This window comes from Schistocerca serialis, chromosome 3 (assembly GCF_023864345.2).
Source record: "Schistocerca serialis cubense isolate TAMUIC-IGC-003099 chromosome 3, iqSchSeri2.2, whole genome shotgun sequence".
Classification (NCBI taxonomy): domain Eukaryota; kingdom Metazoa; phylum Arthropoda; class Insecta; order Orthoptera; family Acrididae; genus Schistocerca; species Schistocerca serialis.
Window position 1 is genome coordinate 664,048,097 of NC_064640.1, and position 10,708 is coordinate 664,058,804.

The following is a 10,708-nucleotide window of genomic DNA, read 5'->3' on the forward strand; positions in this document are numbered from 1 at the left end:
AAATCAATATGTTCTCCAAAACCTTCAGAGAACCTTCCCTATGAGTGGACATCAGCTGTGAATCAAGGGACACTGATACATCCAACAGACTCTGCATTTAATGTTATATGCAGTGGTGAAAGGGTCTAAAAATGCAGTTATGAACTTTTGAAGTATGAGAATGTGCCTCACCATTTGCTTACAATGTGTCCCAGTTGTATTGAATGTGTCAGTGGTTCTTTTTGTCCGGAGCATGATGTAGTGGAATTGCTTTTAAAGACTTTTTTTCTCTGTGAGACTATACATTTTCGCCAAAGACTTAAACATGCTTTTCACTAGTAAATCAAAATTCTATGCCAGTAAATGTTCATTTATGCGAATGTGTGCTGATGTTCAGAAATAACGTTTTGCTACTGTAAGTAGAACGTTATGTTTTACCTGATCATTTCCTTTTTTGTGTTAAGCAAACCATCAACAGATCTCATATTTTCATTTTTATTTTACAATTGCACATACTTTGTTGTAGCAGTTGCCTTCAAAAAACTGATTTGTTTTATCTGTTTCTTCTCCTTCTTCTTGTTGTGGTTAACACTTTTGGCCATAATTATAATTTTTCTGTAATTGATATGGCAGTAATGTCACAGTAGGTATAGTCTAGTACATTGAGGCGCAGCTATTACCAGATTTGAAACATAGCTGGTTGGTACATAAAGTTAAAGGAGACTGCTATCAAGTCAGCATGTTTCTAGTATGCTTGCATGGCTGAAACATAGCCAGAAACGTTACTGCTTTTCAGTGACCTAATAATTTTTGCAGTATCTCTAGCAGTTGTGCTGGCAAAACTGATGTCAACTGGTGGATTAGGTGATGCCAGTAAAAGAAAATCAACTGGGGTCTGCTTTTGATCGTCCATTTATGTCACTGGTTTTTCTAAAATGTCCCGGCACAAGATACTTTGATCCTAGATGTAAGCTACTTTACTCTGTCCCTTCATTGAAATTGTCTCTGTCTTGTTGTAAAGATAACTGAGTTCATGGTGACGTAAAAATTATTTTCAAGAGATAACTATTCACTTTTGAAAATACTGCTCAGGTAACTAGTAATCTAAAGTCTTGGGTCATTGTGAACTGTGAATGATGTGCACTGTTAGACAACATATTAGTTACCATGCCTAACGTGTTTTTATCTGATCAACTGTTAAAACTAAAAGTCTCACACAGCAGCAGTTACGTTACTGATTTCCAGGAAATGTAAATCTTATACCACAGTATTATTTGGGATTGTGTGTTAAGTGAACCATCTGCCTAAATCAGTTTACAAAAAAAAATCCAGTTTTAGCAAGTGCATCAAACTCATTACCCTCATTTATCAAAATAAATATCTGTAAATTATTGGAATTTTCTTCTTTGTTAACGTTTTCTTAACCGTTTCTTAATCGTGATGCCTCGGTCAGTTGCAATATTGGTTTGGTTTGAAGCAGTGAAACCAAAATTTGAGGCATGCTGGTTATACAGAATGTGACCATATTCATTCTCACTGCAATACTGGTATGTATCACTTTCGGCTAAAGATACAATCAGTAAATTGTGTTACATTGGAAGGAAAAAGGCCTTTTCATAAACAAAATTCTGCATTCCCCAAAGCATCTGGGGAACATAAAGCTGTGTGTTATGCTTTAAATAGTCTGTAATTGTGCCCTGTCTTCCATTCACTGAAGCAGAATATTATTAATAAAAAATGTCTGAGAGGTGTTGTCGGTGGGATGGAACGCCTAGTGAGCTTTTCTGGCCAAATTTTTTTCGCCTGCTAGCATTGTTTTTAATCAGTTTCTTGGTTTTAGGTACAGGAAACGGGCCAACTTTGTAGGTAATGAGTTACTAGTGATTTTCCCGTGATACATTACACAGTTTCTCCGACTCGTTTGTTGACTCAGAATACAGTACAGATATAAATGTGGATCCACGTTTGAACCCTATCCCTGATGTGATGCATGGTGGTGGATCCACCTAAGAGCTATATCCTGACCCTATCCTGAACCTACCCTGTGTCATGGGGATCCCCATGTGAAACTGACACACACACACACACACACACACACACACACACACACACAGAGAGAGAGAGAGAGAGAGAGAGAGAGACAGAAAATAGCGCAGTTGCACTAGGTGTTGACAGATGTACTACATATACAAACAACATTAGAATATGAGGCCAGAAGTGAGGTCATAATCACATGAGCAGAAATGACGCAAAATCGGTAAAATTACGAAAATTGACGGAATATACACTCCTGGAAATGGAAAAAAGAACACATTGACACCGGTGTGTCAGACCCACCATACTTGCTCCGGACACTGCGAGAGGGCTGTACAAGCAATGATCACACGCACGGCACAGCGGACACACCAGGAACCGCGGTGTTGGCCGTCGAATGGCGCTAGCTGCGCAGCATTTGTGCACCGCCGCCGTCAGTGTCAGCTAGAGATGGGTCGAACTCGTTCATTCCCGTGAACTACTTCATTCATTTCACTCTTTGCCGTGAAGCGTTCAAATGAAGTAGTTCATTCATGAAGTACGGAAGGCTGGCGAAGTTGCCCAGTTCGCCGCTCAGCCACTCGCTTCGCCTCGCTCATGCAATAAAGCTTCGTAATACTTCATAGTTTTACCAACAGATGGCCGAACTATGCAGTAACGTGCACGCAACGTTTTACGCTCTTACAGCATCTGAGTTAACTTAAATAGAGCACGGTAGAAGGGGACAAAGGAAAGATAAACAGAGGAGCCTCTCACATATAAAGAAGGTATTACAGTTAATCTTGCTCGACATTGTCTCATGAAGCGCCCAAAAAAGTCTTTATCTGCCAAATGAAACATTATTTGTTGTATTCATGGACTGAAAACTAGGGCTACCAACGAAATACAGTCCAATTTTATGCTCCTTTTAAAATTTAATCCAAAATAGAATGAGTATGTTTACCACTGTCCCAAAGTCTATATACCTACGTTAAGTAATTATTCAGAAGTTTTCCTGTAGATTTTATTTTTGTTGAGAATAATAACCCTCCAGATTCAAAACGTAAACTGTCACCTGTAGTCATTGGTACGATTTCAGGTAAAATCCCTCTTTCAGTGTTATTAACAAACCTTTCATTTTCATGTTGGCTGTGCGTGCTCACACAGACAGCCTCTTCGTTTGTATCTTTAATATTCATTTGTCTGCAAGCGCTGCCAACGGCAGGCTACCCGTAGAGGCGAAGTTTAACTGAACAAATGGTCACGGGTAATGATGTCAGCACTGCAGGAAGCAGCTGACGCTGCATTCCCCTCGCCCCTCACCCGCCAAACCCCTCGAAAACCCATCGTTCCGCACAAACACCGCGCGATTCGTCGACAGGCAGTAGCGCCGAAGTAGTGGGAGAGGGAGAGGGGAAGAGAGTGAGTGGACTAGAAATAAAGAGTTTGAAGTACCAGTTCATTGAAATTGAGTGGTTAGTTCACACTTCACTGGAGTGAAGCGTTCATTTGAACGACTCATTCGCGAGCTCCCCATCACTAGTGTCAGCCAGTTTGCCGTGGCATACGGAGCTCCATCGCAGTCTTTAACACTGGTAGCATGCCGCGACAGCGTGGACGTGAACTGTATGTGCAGTTGACGGACTTTGAGCGAGGGCGTATAGTGGGCATGCGGGAGGCCGGGTGGACGTACCGCCGAATTGCTCAACACGTGGGGCGTGAGGTCTCCACAGTACATCGATGTTGTCGCCAGTGGTCGGCGGAAGGTGCACGTGCCCGTCGACCTGGGACCGGACCGCAGCGACGCACGGATGCACGCCAAGACCGTAGGATCCTACGCAGTGCCGTAGGGGACCGCACCGCCACTTCCCAGCAAATTAGGGACACTGTTGCTCCTGGGGTATCGGTGAGGACCATTCGCAACCGTCTCCATGAAGCTGGGCTACGGTCCCGCACACCGTTAGGCCGTCTTCCGCTCACGCCCCAACATCGTGCAGCCCGCCTCCAGTGGCGTCGCGACAGGCGTGAATGGAGGGACGAATGGAGACGTGTCGTCTTCAGCGATGAGAGTCGCTTCTGCCTTGGTGCCAATGATGGTCGTATGCGTGTTTGGCGCCGTGCAGGTGAGCGCCACAATCAGGACTGCATACGACCGAGGCACACAGGGCCAACACCCGGCATCATGGTGTGTGGAGCGATCTCCTACACTGGCTGTACACCACTGGTGATCGTCGAGGGGACACTGAATAGTGCACGGTACATCCAAACCGTCATCGAACCCATCGTTCTACCATTCCTAGACCGGCAAGGGAACTTGCTGTTCCAACAGGACAATGCACGTCCGCATGTATCCCGTGCCACCCAACATGCTCTAGAAGGTGTAAGTCAACTACCCTGGCCAGCAAGATCTCCGGATCTGTCCCCCATTGACCATGTTTGGGACTGGATGAAGCGTCGTCTCACGCGGTCTGCACGTCCAGCACGAACTCTGGTCCAACTGAGGCGCCAGGTGGAAATGGCATGGCAAGCCGTTCCACAGGACTACATCCAGCATCTCTACGATCGTCTCCATGGGAAAATAGCAGCCTGCATTGCTGCGAAAGGTGGATATACACTGTACTAGTGCCGACATTGTGCATGCTCTGTTGCCTGTGTCTATGTGCCTGTGGTTCTGTCAGTGTGATCATGTGATGTATCTGACCCCAGGAATGTGTCAATAAAGTTTCCCCTTCCTGGGACAATGAATTCAAGGTGTTCTTATTTCAATTTCCAGGAGTGTATGTGTAAATTAAGGAAAAAATACGACAAAATGTGATAAAGTTGAAGGAGAACTAAGCAGTATTTACATATCTGTTTGGTGCCGGAAAATTACTGTACACGGAAACGAGTGTGGGACAGCAAGAGGAATACGAGAAAAAGTCATGATGGAAGCACTGGGAACCATGGAAACTGTACTTTTTCATGGACAGGGATAAGACAGCTGGAATAGATTGTTAAACGTGGATGACCACCAAATGTACAGTAAGAAATTTATATATGTGAGATCACAAGCTCAGGTGTGACCCCAAAGTTATCAGTGATCATGCTATAGATCTTTATAAAGTGATCGAACATGTAACTACAATAAACTTCGCATCCTCCTTAGCTAACGAGCATTGTATTACCAGCTTGGAAACTGCAATATACATCTGCCAAATGAATCGCGTGCTTGACTCTATGCAAGACCGTTTAAGCGTCTTAAACTCTAACAAACAGTATTTACAATGTGCTTCTCTGTACTCTCTATCAACCGTAACCATGCGGTGTCAGCCAATAAATATCTTACGGAACATTTGCTGTATGAGTTTTAACAAAATTCTGCAGCATGTATACTGAGGTAATAGAAATACGTGCGAGTTGCCCGCTGTCTTGGATGTTTTCTTAGGAAAGAGAACCATCTGCATCTAAACTGATATGGATCTGCATTAAGGGATGATAGTAAGCAGATGGAGTAATCGGTTGAGAGGGTTTGTAACGAGGTAGGATGTAATGGTAGACTGATAACGCATTCTAGAGAGAGGGAGATGTTGAGATGTTGTGGCAATTCACTTATCGCACATTTAACCATTTGTTTCCATTGTTCTCTCAGGCTCTATCAGTTGCACAAACCATACGTTTCTTCTTCTTCTTCTTCTTCTTCTTCTTCTTAACCGTGTGTTATATAACGAGAATAGTCTCAAATGTATCAGGCTAGTATCAACTATACACCAATAAGGAGTGCTCACCTAATCAGCATGTATGCATCTAGAGAGATTGTGTAATTGGATGGATGATGTGAGTAACATGGATACGGAACACTCTCTGTAGAGTGGCAGTTACAATACTGGCATGAGAGTACCTGTCTGTATCACTAGCGTCAGTCGGATGTGCTAGTTGGCAACACATGTTATGCTCTTTCCGAAAGCAAAATATTGAAGTATATTGATTATGTGGAACTCAGCTCGTTCTGTTCTTTCGCGAGATATCGAATGTGACATGTATTGTGTCCTCTTACTTCTGGTCAGTTCAAAGTTAAATCGGAAACTATGTTGCAGGGAGGGTTGGTCAAAGACAGAGGAACAGTTACAAGATGCATAGAGAGACCATCTAGAGTTTTAGTCTGGATCCTTAGCCAATAGGTTGATTGAAGTGGTAGATCGTTTCGAAATAGAGAGCACAGTGCTGCTATGGATATGGTTCGTTTGTTGGGGTGGTAATCATCATAGGTGTTGGTGAGATCCTTAAATTTCAGACTTTATCCTACGAATGCGAGAATACTTTAGGACTCACATCAACGTGGGGGGGGGGGGGAGATGGGTAATCATAATAAAATATTACCAAATTTATAAACTTTTTCGGCTAAGGAACATAGTTCACGCACCTCCTCTCAGCTGCTGGGTATTTCCTACACTAAGAAACAGTATTTGCGTTATGTGATGCAGGCAGTGTAGCAGGGTTCATGAGAATCATGCTGCAGTGTCACTGGCAGAGGGTATCACCAGATCGTCGAGATGAGAGGTTTTTGACGTGGGACGTCGCCGAGAGTGGTGGTTTGGAATTCGTGTAATAGGGTAAAACGATTTGAAATTACAGAAAACTTGGTAAAATTACGAATATTGATGCAAAATATGTAAAACTGATGAAAATACAACAAAAATGTGGACCAATGAAAGTACTTACTTACTTGCTTGCCTGGGTGTATGAAAGTCAGTCTATTCCTCCACCAGTGCCACTGACAACTGATGGTGCATACTATCTGTGAACTATGGGTCTAAGTCCTGCAGAATACAACCCCCTTGTTCCACATGCGGTTTTTCAGTGTAAGCCATAAAAATAGATGACACAGTGTCCAAAGTTTTGGAGGCCATGATGACCACCACCTAGGACGTCAAAACAGTGATCATATACCTGGGTGCAATATGCACCACCAACATGAGGAATAAATGCTGTAGCACTCTTTGAAAATGGAACACCGAGACATCTGCTACGCCATCACTGTCGAAGATGAGATTAAATGTAGAGGTCATCGCCTTCTGAAGCTGCTTGGAAACACTCCACAATGCTGCAAACTCTTCCAATTTCCGCCGGCCGAAGTGGCCGTGCGGTTGAAGGCGCTGCAGTCTGGAACCGCAAGACCACTACGGTCGCAGGTTCGAATCCTGCCTCGGGCATGGATGTTTGTGATGTCCTTAGGTTAGTTAGGTTTAACTAGTTCTAAGTTCTAGGTGACTAATGACCTCAGCAGTTGAGTCCCATAGTGCTCAGAGCCATTTGAACCATTTTCTTCCAATTTCCTTATGTTGCAATGTCTTCCAAATTTTTGCCAATAAGAAAGCTTAGTTTACATCATGTGATGTCCACCTTCCTGTGAGAGCAAATGGATCGAAACGTGTTAATGTGGGTTTAGTACCTGACACGGACCTCAAAATCACGGTAGAAAAACCAAATGTATGGCTGTGTACACAGCTGTAGTTGTAAGTAGTGTGTAAGTCTAGGGAACGATGACCTCAGTAGTTTGGTCCCTTAGGTATTCACACACACATTTGAACATCAGCATATGGTCTCCCTCGAGTGCAGGTGGCAAAAAATTTACACAGATCTGTGGAAGCGATTTCGATCGCTGGCGGCCTGCTCCACTGGACGAGTACACATTAATGGTATCACCACATATGGTCAATGTCAACATGCAGACTGTATCTGTTTTTTCACTTTTTCACTATATCGGAAGAGAGAAAGGCGATAAAATCTTATTGAGTTCTCTACCAGGTTGCATTGAGAGAGAGAGAGAGAGAGAGAGAGAGAGAGAGAGAGAGAGAGAGAGAGAGAGACTGTCCTATCAACGAAGACTGGCACCATTACACTGCCGTATTTCTATTGTAATAATCATAGGAATACAATAAAGGAGATTAGGACAAGTACAGGGAGATATTTATAAACAGTCATTCAATATCAATGAATTGTATGTGTTATGCATCTGAATTTCTTCATGGTTGTGAATTTCCTATGTTAGTGTACTATTTTTTTCGTTGTGACAGCTCTCTACTTAGTCAGTGCTGAGTGGAGGAATAGATAGTCTTCTAACTAATGGAACAGTGCTGTCTGAACGTAATGGACTTTCGAAAGAAATAGCAGGGGTCTGTGAGTTGACGGGGGACACATCTTACTTGGCGAAATCAGGTGGATTCAAGTGCTGTTTCGAAGACTGGACGATTCGTGAGAATACAGCAGCTGAGCGATACTGAGAAGAAACGGAATAGAGCTCACCTCACCTCTCCTCTTTCGTCAAAGTATTGTGGACAGACACATTACAATCTCTCACATACGTGTCGCTAAGTTACTGCAGTGAGAAAATTATGTGCTGATACGAAGGTTTTTGCCGAGATCAGCAGCGGTATTTCCGTCTTTTGTTTAATCGACAAATAAGAGACAACATTATTTGGTGAGTTTTGTGTCTATAAATGTATGGACTGACATCTTAACAGGTAGAGTAAATTTACATCTACATGCATATGCATACTCCGCAAGCCGTTGTACGGTGTGTGGCGGAGGGTACCCAGTGCAACTACTAGTGATATCCTTTCCTATTCCACTAGCAAATAAAAGAATAACTGTCTATATGCCTGCATATGAGCGTTAATTTCTCGTATCTTATTTTCGTGGTCCTTACGTGGAATGTATGTTGGCAGTGGTAGAATCATTCTGCAGTCAGCTTAGAATGACGGTTCAATCCCGTCTCCAGCCATCCTGATTTAGGTTTTCCGTGATTTCCCTAAATCGTTTCAGGCAAATGCCTGGATGGTTCCTTTGAAAGAGCACGGCCGATTTCCTTCCCCGTCCTTCCCTAACACGAGCTTGCGCTCCGTCTCTAATGACCTCGTTGTCGACGGGACGTTAAAACAACACTAACCTAACCTCAGCTTAGAATGTCGGTTCTCACTAGTGTTCTCCGAAAAGAACATCGCCTTCCCTCCAGGGATTCTCATTTGAATTACCTAGCGAGTGTAATCTGACAGCTGGAAAAAAATTATTCACCATGGAAAGGGGCTCTCATGATCAGTTTAATTAGTCAATCTGTTTGATATAAGTGACGTCCCGCCAGATAGATGGAAGCAAGAGTAAGAGTAACAGGTATAAGATTCGCGAGTTGGAGCATCAGGCGTTTTTTCCTTGCAGCGAGATCTTTTAACAAAATTTTAGTCTCCCATCTAGATATGGAGAGACGGTAACCGTAACAAAATCAGCTACATTACCGAATTTATAAAGTGATACAAAGTATTAACGTGATAGTAGAGCATGCTGTTAGCACCTGGTCATGAGCCAAAAATGAGCTTTATGCTGCAGAACGTACCAGATATCAAGCTGCAAGATTTGTTTTTTTTTTACTGGATGAGAAAATACTTAGAGGAAATATAGCCTGTGTCGCACTGTTGTACTGGACTTTCACAACAACTAACAATAGTTAGTGATGTGAAAACGCTTGTATGGTTCAATTTATTCTTCTTCGAAAATACCTCATTTAAAACGAAGGATTGTACATTTAATGTGAGAAATTCGGAGTGTACGGACAAAATATTGGATTGGGCAAAGTGGACTAGTGAGTTTATGTTGGAGTGGAATTGCAGTTAGAACTATATACGTCCAAGTCGCGCCTGCTTGTCTCAGTGCCTGCAGCCAGTGGTATGCTCCGATCTGTCGGCTCTTGCCCGCAGCCGTAGGGGTAAGTCCTGGCGGCGGCACCCTGTGGGTGGCTAAATAGTGAACTACTCAGTACGCTGGTAGAGTGGCGACAGAAGTGGCCATGTGGCTTGTGCAAGAAGATTCAATATGGCAATTGTTTGAGCTGGATGATTAGTCCCCTCTGCCCCCGTCCCCGATGTAAATTGATTGGCTGACGGCTGGGCTATCACGGTGACAGCCTCTCTGGCCTCTGAGCGTCTGGTACAGATGGAGATGTGCGTGGGGGCAGGTGTCTATTTCTCACAAGGCAGCAACGGACATGTCTCTCTGGTAGTCGGCGGACTGTGCGCGCTTTTCGATCGTGAGTGTGTGCAACCAGGTTTTTTTTCACCAGACACGCTTAGTGTAAGGTGGAGACATCATGGTGGAGGACAGTGCTTGTGTCCTCAGACCTCGGTGCATACAAGATGTTGGATATTTTTAGTGCTTCAATGTGTTTGAGCTGGAAATTTAATTACTTGATTAGCATAATGTTGCATGTGATTATCAAACGTTGAAAATATGTTTTATTATGAAGAAGGATCCTCGTAAGGTGGTGGTGAATGTTTTAAGCGATCTACACTGAAGAGCCAAAGAAATTGGTGCACTTGCCTAATATCATATAGCGCCCAGTGAGCATGCAGAAGTGGCATGGACTCGACTCGTGTCTGAAGTAGTGCTGGAGCGAACTAACGCCATGAATTCTGCAGGGCTGTCCATAAATCCGTAAGAGTACGACGGGGTGGAGATCTCTTAACAGCACGTTGCAAGGCATCCCAGATATGCCAAATAACGTTCATGTCTGGGGAGTTTGGTAGCCAGCGGAGGTGTTTAAACTCAGAAGGGATTTCCTGAGGCCACTCTGTAGCAATTCTGGACGTGTGGGGTCTCGCATTATTTGCTGGAATAACCCAAGTCCGTCGAAATGCACAATGGACATGAATGGATGCAGGTGATCAGACAGGATGCTTACGTATGTATC